The following is a 9,425-nucleotide window of genomic DNA, read 5'->3' as shown; positions in this document are numbered from 1 at the left end:
TAGCATTGCCTTCTTCATCCCTTTTATTACTAACAGACCGTGTTTCCTGTAAGCTGAGTGTGAGCGTGCAGCTACCCACCAGGCAAACTGAACCCAACACATTCCGTGAAGGAATCTTCCAGACCTCCACTCAGCACATTCCCGATCGCCATTTACAGATGGCCCAGAATTCTGAGCCAGAACAAAGCCCAGGCCTTTGAGAGTCCAGCACGCAACTGCTTCCACCTTCAGACAAATTGTCAAACTTTGTCATTGTCGAAGGAGGCTCTGGGAAGAGGCAGAAGTCAAGTCACATCATCTCCAGTCAGAGACTCAAGTTGGAAGCAGGGTTGGAGAGTCCTGGAGAGTTTACAAACTTCTCAGCAGTGACCAGGAGGATTAGACACGAGGTCTGAGAAGCAGGCACCATTCCAGAAGGGAGTAACACATGATGCAAGCAGAAAATTATATTTCTTTTTCATATTTTAAAACTTTGTTTTCTTGAAAGTTTAAAACATGTCCAAAAGAAAAGCAAATGATTCTTCATGCTCCTTAACAAAAAAATAATCATTTGTGCATGGCTTTCTGAGGTAATCAAAATCAAATGACCATCTTTAACACAGAAACAGAATTTATGAATTAGTGAGATCTTCACTTATCATTAGCACCATCTGCTGTAAGGCAAATGTTGTTGGTAAGTTCAGAACAGGGAAAAAGTGGCAGGATTGGACGTCGAGCTACCTGAAGCAGCATTTCAGCCAAAATGTGCGTGTGGATTAATTTAGCATTAGTTTACAAAACCAAAGCAAACCTAAGGTTATGCCATCCAGTCCTGGACCCTGCCACAAGGAAACAACCTCTCTAGTTTTAGTAATACATCACTACTTTTATACTACATTCTCTTTGAAATAAAAGCCAACAGTCTATTTGTCTTCCCTATTACTTGGGTATTATAGAATCCCAATGGTGCAGAAAGAAGCCATTCAACCCATCAAGTCTGCACTGACCCTCTGAAGAGCATCCCACCCAGACACAGCCTATCCCCCAAAACCCCACATTTCCACCTAACCTGCACATCTTTAGACTCTGGGAGGAAACCGGAGCACCCAGCAAAAACCCATGCAGACATGGAAAGAATGGAAAATCTACACACACACAGACAGTTGCCCAAGACTGGAATCAAACCGAGGTCCCAGGTGCTGTGAGGTAGCATTGCTAACCACTGAGCCACCGTGTTGCCACAACTTGGATGCTAGTTTTTTTTGTGATTCATGCATGAGGACCTCGGACTTATACATAAACCTTAACATTTTTAACCTTATTATTAAGTTTATTCATGTCTTCATCCTCCCTCTGCTGCTGTAAATGTCTCCTGCTCCCATCACCCTGCTCTTAAAGTCTCTGTTCTACTGAACATAATTTCTTAGTCAACTACACCAGACACACCATTTTTGTTTATGCTTTCACTTGCCTAGGCCTCAAATTATCAAATTCTACAAAAATTCAAACCTCCAAGTTGGGGCAGGAATATACTTATCAGTCACTTGAGCCTGATGCGCCATTTTATGAGATCATGATTGATCTGATTAGGGTCTCAACTTCATTTCCTGCCAAGACCTATTCCATTTTATTCCTTTGTTAATCAAGAATCTATCTAACCGCCTTAAAAATATTCAAGATTCTATTAAGTTACTGATGTCATACCATTTGAGCAATGGCATGGAGCTGCCCTTCTTAACTGGATGTACCTTGAAGATGAGAACATCAAATGAAGTGGAAACTTTTTGTGAAGAATGCAGTTAAGCCTAAAAGGCCTAACTACCATTTATTGCAGTTATCCGTGTTCCATGAATTTGATATATTGTTGGGCATGCTGAATGGAATTAGATTTGTGAACGAATCTATTGATGGGGACAGCTGCAAAATGAGTTTTGTGTCTAACAAATTTGTTGGATGTAATATCTTGTCAGTATCTGCTTTTTTTTTATTTCAGAGTTCTGGAATTTTATTTTCCTTTTAACTCTCCCATTTCTCACTTTTATTTCTCTGCATAATTTTGTCACCTTTAACTGTCTTCAAAATTTTCCTGTTATTTTATTCTTTTAGTGCTTTCCTAATTACCTTACTGAGATAACCATCCTTATAATAGCCACCTGTTTTCATTGTTCCACTCCTGCAAAAAACAAATTTTTGATAACAAGTAAAACGATTGATTTATGGTTGTGTATCATACACGCTGTTTCCTTTTTCTATCCATTTAGAGGTTGAATTATTCTCCAGCTTCCAGTTCTGATGAAAGGTCCACACCTGGAATGTTAAACAATGTTTTTCTGTTTTAAGATTATGGATTGTGTAAATCTGGTATTTTATGTTTCTTTTTATTTCAGATTTGCCTTTTTTCACAAACAGAACAGAAATTGCTAGAAAAGCTCAGCAGGTCTGGCAGCATCTTGCTGTTTTTATTTCTGATTTCCAGAATCTGCAAATATTTTGCACTATTTTCAATTTGCCTCTTTTCATAAGTCGCTGAAATCATGTTTGAAGCAGATTGACAGCCAGCCGATAATCCAGGAAAATAATATAATTTCCAATGTCACTCGAAACAAAAAAAAACAGCAGTTGTATCCTGTCAAATTCTCTGACAATATCTAGCAAAAGATCTTGTCATAATGTCTTGGTGATTTCCATTAAAGACAGTAATCTGTTCATCCCTGTGACTGATCACCTCATTAATGATAGTTTCCACGGCAAAATTGCTTTTCAACAAAGCTGCCTTTGCTGTTGTTCTATGACCCTTAAACCCGTTCCATTTTTCTGTAGAATATTAGTGTGCACAACCTATTTGTATACAATTTCTGCTTGTCTGCAGAGCTCATGGATCAGAACATAAATTCTACACAACATAGAAATTGAGTGTCTAGAGATGATGCAATGACCTGTAGTGCAAAGGTTTAATTGGTAGTGATTCAAAAGATTTCCCAATATTTCCTTTTATTCTGCTGCAGTTAGCAATAAACTGACAAGCTGATCAGTAACTGGCAATAATTAATCTGCTGCATAACATGGAACTTTTGCCACTGATGGACTATAAGTTAATGGGGTACAAAGGATTCTTCCACTATATTTATGCAGGCTCTGCAGCCACCTGATTGTACTAATTTTTTTTTAATGCTGGGATAATGCCAGTGCCTCTGTAAATTATGAACCGTAAGTGGAATAATGTAATATTAGGATAGGTGTCCACATTAGAATTATCAGAGCTATAATCTCATCTGCCCGAAAAAAGATCACCACTGATCTAAACTAGTCTAGTAATTACTATGGATTACATGGATTACATTTGTGTTTGAATAATTAACATTTTGGTGTTCATGCAAGTGAAGATGTCATTGCTGCACAAGGTATAAATATCAGCATTGTCCATGCCAGAGTTAGCAATATATAGGTCAGGTATATCACTAGAATCAGTGTGACAGTGACAGTTTGAGAGAGGCAGCTGATTTAGAGATAATTAATGCAAATTTATGAGCCTTTTGTTGTTGTGGAGTTACGTTAATTAGAAACTAGTGAAACCTTGCATATTTTAAATTTACAAGCATTCCTCCTGATTAGTATTCTTCAGCCATGTGAAAATTGATCAAATTTGTGTGATGGAAAGAGCCAGCTGAAGTCCAAAAGAAAACATTGTGGAGCATTTTCAGTGGGTAACTGAGCAAAACCATTTTCATTCAATAATTGAGAAAGACAACTTATAGGTATTGAATTTATAACAACCATTCTGTAATTGGAAATAAATTATATTCAAGTCCAGATGAAACACTAAGCTAAGATATAATTGTGATTATTAAAAAGAAAGTGCACATGAAAATTTGTAAGAAATTCTTGTAAATTCTTGTAAATTGTTGCTGAAAATAGCAACATCATTATTTAAAAGTGGAAAAAAGTGTTTGTCTGATAACAACAGGCAATTTAACATAAGATGTAAGCATTATCACCTCCTGAGAGAAGATGAGATTTCAATAGCAGGACATGCTCTTGCTGAAACAATGTAGATTACAGTTCATCAATTTATTATTATAGCAGGTTCTCAAACTTACAACCATATTTGGTGTGATCAGTTTGCAGGGAAAGGATGTGAGACTATGGGATTTGTAGTTACTTGTGTCTGTTTCATTGCTCTGTTTGAATATAGCTCAGCGGCCTGTTTTAATCCAGTGGCACCTCCTCAATGCTTAGTTCCTTCCTCATGAACGTTTCCAGTGCCTTACAAATATGCCCCTAGTTTCTTTCAGCACAGGATAAATACCATCTGATTCCAGTCATTTGTTCAGAGCCTTTTTAGTCTCCCTGGGGCCTCTATTTCATTCAAAGCATATCATTGATTTTATTTGGATTACTGTTTAGTGAGTATGTTGCTCTTGTATTTCCCTGTGAACAACTGGGGGAAATATTCATTCAGAATATCGATTCCTATGTGCTCATTCTCAGCTTTTGAGAGCATTGACACAGGAATAGCTGCCACATTATTGTTGTAGTAGGGAATTAATTCCTTACTACCATGTTTAGTCTATTGTTATGTTTTATTTTAGGTCTGTCCTTGCTCCTCAGATCACCCATTTAACATGTGTTGATGTTAATTCCATGAAACCTCTTCCCCTTTCTAATTCTGTATATTATACATTTATAGTAGCATAACAGAAATTAGAAATCTCATTAGATTCAGTAACATTACATTATACAATTGGTTATTTAGAAAAGACATACAATCTTGTGCATGTTTGCTGGCCAGTAAATGAAAATGCTAAATTATTTTTGCTTTAGTCATACATGTGTTTACTTGTTCAATGAGTTACAAGTAAGTAGTCCAAGTAATAGATTCAGATAAACAACACAAAAAGTAAAATTCCAAACAAATTATGCTCATCATTTCCCATTAAAGATTGGATTTCTACTGCTTTAAATTTGTTAAAAGGTGTTAATTAAGACACTAATAATACCAATAAAATTAAGAATTTATAAAGACAGATTCTTACCACTGTAGATGCAATAATATTGGCTAGTCAAAAGTATTGCAAGCCACGGAATTTGAAATACATCAATACAGTATTGGAAGACCTGAAGCTCCAAATAATTTGCGCTCTAGGATCTATTGCATAACTGGTTAAGTTGAGTAAAAATTCATCCCCTTCGCATACATTGTAACTATATGCATGATACCATTTCTGTAACAAAGCAGTTACATATCACATTCGTGACTGCGGTGATCTTAAGTGTATTTGACTGGCTGGGTAACTAGGTGTGTGGGTGAGAGATTGCCTAATTATGTTCATGGATAAAACTCATGGGTGAACAAGTGTGGGCAGATGAAATGTTGACTCTGGTTGATTGTATACGTGTCTGAGGCCTGAATGTATGGAGGTGGATTGGTGAAAAGAGAATGTATAAGGCTGCATCATTGTTCAGTGGAGGTGTTTGAATTACATTTTATTGAATTAGATTTGCTTTGTTGAGTTTGGTATTGGTATTGGTAGGGAGAGGTTCTTTAAAATATTCCACATCTCTGAATGAAAAGAAACATATTCATAAAGTGCCCATTTAATATATACCTAAAATGTATATAAAAATCTATTATGCAATCAGCGCATGAGATTTGGGAATTTTATGAAAAAAGAATTATTACAAATTGCTTGAAATACTTGTCATGCTGGGATATGGTGACCTTCACCTGACGAAGGAGCAATGCTCTGAAAGCTCGTGATAAACCTGTTGGACTATAACCTGGTGTTGCGTGACTTCTGACTTTCTTAAATCAAATCACTGCTGGTTTGGTCTGAAAAATGGAAACACTGGCTAGACTGAAACTTTAATTCCATAGGTTGCTCTAGGTTGATTCAGTCCAGATCTCATTACAGCCTGTATCCAAACATGGACAAAGTTGAATTCCAAGAGTGAGGTGAAAATAGTGACTTCCCTTGACATCAGGTAGCATGTGAGTGTGGCATCAAGGAACCCTAGTCAAACTGAAGTCAACAGGTTTTGATGGGGGAATCTCTTTAACTGTTGGAACCAAACTTGGCATAAAAGAAGATCGTTCTTGTTGTCAGGCCAAATATCTTGTTCCCAGGACATTCTTCAGGACAGCATCCCAGGCCCTACTATAGTAAATCAAGTCAGCTTATCTGCATTTTGAATGGAATGTTCACTGATGATTTACAAGTACAGTCAGGCAATAGTTGTGTTCCTGCGCAACCATTGTATTATGGAAAATCGCACTATAGAAATAACAGGGCCTATGGAAAAGTGGGGTTAGGGGACTACCAAAAAAAATCACTCAAAATCGCTCAAAAATCACTCAGAGGCCTAACACAAAGGATAGCACAGTTGAATAAATGTTTAATTCATATCTAATAATGAAATAAAAATAAGTCTAACATCTTACCTTGAAAAAATGTCAAGATGACTTGTTGTGGGAGGAAGTTTTGAGGTTACTCTGTTGTTAATGCAGGGGCTGAGGGTCATCATTATCATCATCATCATCAACATAATCATCACCTTCAAGCTCAGTTGTGGTTGCAGGGTTAGGGCGAAAAATACTTAATTCAGAAGTGGATGACTGTGGTTCATTGTCCTCTGGCTGTTTCTTGGGGGTTGGTTTAAAAAAGACATCCAGCTTTTGCTGCTTTGCCCTTTTCCTTCTTTCATGAAGAAGTTGTTCATATGGGGCTAAATAAGTTCTTACTCCACAAATTGCTACCCTGCTGCATTCTGCATTGTAAACATTGTCCTCTGAGAGCTGAAACTGCTTCTCAATTTCCCTCAGGATAGAAGACAAAACAGAAGTGGAAAGCTCTCATGGTGCTGCTGGACTTCATCTTCTTTGTCTCTAGTTTCCACTTCACCTTTAAGTGACAAGTTGTTGTAGATCAGCTGAAGAGAAGTCTTCACAGTGGGACTCAAGCAGCTCTTCAGTATCCTCAATTTCCAATTCCTCAAATCCAACTTGTTTTGCAGGATCAACACAATGTTCTTTAATTCTTGGGAGTTCCTCGGACAGATCAAAGCCTACTCGTACTCCTCCACGCACCAATGGAATTGCGTTATAGCCAACATAAGTTCGCGTTTTAGAAATAGCGTTTCCCTATTCGTCAGCTGTGTTGTAGCCAATTCGCATCGCCAGAACAACCTTTATAGCAGAATCGACTGTATTCAGCTCTACTTGTATTTCCAACATAGACCATATTCTCATGTAGTAAAACCTGGCCATTATCCAGATTTAAGCAGACAGATGGCAGGTACCATTTGCTCCACAATGCCAGGCAAAGACCATCTCTAAGATGACAAAGCTTGAACACATTCCCCCAACATTCTGTAAGAATCGTGTGGACTGAAATGAGATAGAGCTGTTATAAACAGTGTTTTGGCAAAGAGTGCATTAAACATTCGGACACCCATGCCAGGCATTATGTAAATAACAACAATTGAAGTGTTGACATGCACACCATTTGGTGCCAAGGGAGTGTACAGAATGCAAATTTTGGTGTTCGCTGCAAGTTGATTGGTCTATGGACTAGTGACCTGTTATCAATGACTGTGTGGCTGGTTCTCAGGTAACTGAGCAACTTGAATCTGGCAACAAGTGACAGAGACAGAAGGAGGGAGAAGTGTTTAGTTCGCCCTCAGCTTAGAACAGGTCTTTTGATTCTTTTCAGTCAAAACTCATTTCAAACCTGTAAAGAGCAGTTTAACTTTCCAGCAACAGTTGTTATAAGCTGTGACTTTTAACTAATAGGTCAGAGACTTTTCATAACTGAATTGGCCATCTTTATGTCCCTTACCAACCAGTGGAAGCATTCAAAGAAAGATGATTGAAGGAACATGCTGGCCATCCAAAAAGTCATAAGGATAATCTCAACCTGGGAACAAAAGCTACATGACTATCTTTCTCATTTATTCCTTGTATCCATAACCTATTTGACCCTGTCTGATTGTCTGTGTGTGTGTGCAAGAGGTGGGGTGGTCTCTCTAAGGGAAATTTTAAATATCAGAATTCAAATTAGAATTAGAATTAGGTTTTATTGTCACTTGTACTCAAGTACAGAAGTACAGGTGTACAGTGAAAAGTGTACAAAGCCCCCATTCTCTGGTGCCATCTTAGGTACAAAAAACAACACAACCATCTAAGATGAAAAATCCAGAATTAAAAAAAAAAGCTGAAATACAAAACAAAAGAGCCAAGAAGAAAGGGAGAAGCATCCAGATCTAAAAGTCTTATCTCCAAAACATAATCGGTGATGTGAGTGGGCCTCCCTTCCCAAAGCTTCAAGTTTCAGTTCCACTGCTGTCACAGGCTCTTGGAAATCAATCCCGCTGCCACTGCAGGCCCTAATCAGTATTATATGCTGATGGTTTATAACCATTTACTTGTAACTAAAGCCTAATTGCTTGTAATAAAGAGTGACTCTTGTTCAATGCAGAAACCTAGCTCCTGCTTTCTATCAATCTGGGTCTCAGAGTCTGGTAAATTGGGGAATTCTGCTTACTTTTAAAGATCTTTAACTTTAGTAATGGCAGTTGGAATAGTGGGTCTTGATTTCCAGGGCACTACTCCAGTGAGTTGTGACAATTCAAAGATAGTACCACTGCCAAATTGCCTCTTGGGAGTGATCATTTACCAAAAACTGAAAACGACCAGCCAAATAAATGCTATGGCTAATTGAGTAGGGCAAAGGTGAGTTCACTTCCTGACAAGTCTTCTCACACATCAGGAGTGTGGTGGCAGACTTCCCACTTATCTGATGGCTGCAACAATAACAACACTCAAGATGGGCTGAAGAGTGGCAGATGGAGTTTTATTTGGATAAATGCGGGGTATTGTGTTTTGGTAAAACAACCAAGGGAAAGACTCTTACAATCAAAAGTAGGGTCTTGGGTAGAGTTATAGAACTGGGAGACTTAGGGCTTCAGTTACATAATTCTTTGAACTTTGCATCGCATGTAGACAGGGTGGTTAAGAATGTGTTTAGTACGCTTGCCTTCATTGCTCATACCTGTGAGTATAGGAGTTGGGACATTATGTTGAGGTTGTACAGGACGTTGGTGAGGCCTCTTCTAGAGTACTCTTTCCAGTTCTGGTCGCCCTGTTTTCGGAAGGATGTTATTAAGCTGGAGAGGGGTCAGAAGAAATTTACTAGGATGTTGTTGGAAGTGGCAATTTTATTACATAGAGAGTCCTTCGTGTGTGGAATGAACTTCCAGAGGAAGTAGTGGATGCAGATACAGTTACAATGTTTAAAAGACATTTAGACAAGTACATGAATAAGAAATGTTTGGGGGGATATGGGCCAAGTGCAGGCAGGTGAGACTAGTTTAGTTTGGGATTGTGTTCGCCTCGGACTGGTTGTGCCGAAAGGTCTGTTTTGGTGCTGTATGACTCTATGACTCTACGT

Source organism: Rhincodon typus, chromosome 5, assembly GCF_021869965.1.
Source record: "Rhincodon typus isolate 14 chromosome 5, sRhiTyp1.1, whole genome shotgun sequence".
NCBI classification, from domain to species: domain Eukaryota; kingdom Metazoa; phylum Chordata; class Chondrichthyes; order Orectolobiformes; family Rhincodontidae; genus Rhincodon; species Rhincodon typus.
This window is presented reverse-complemented; position numbering follows the sequence as displayed.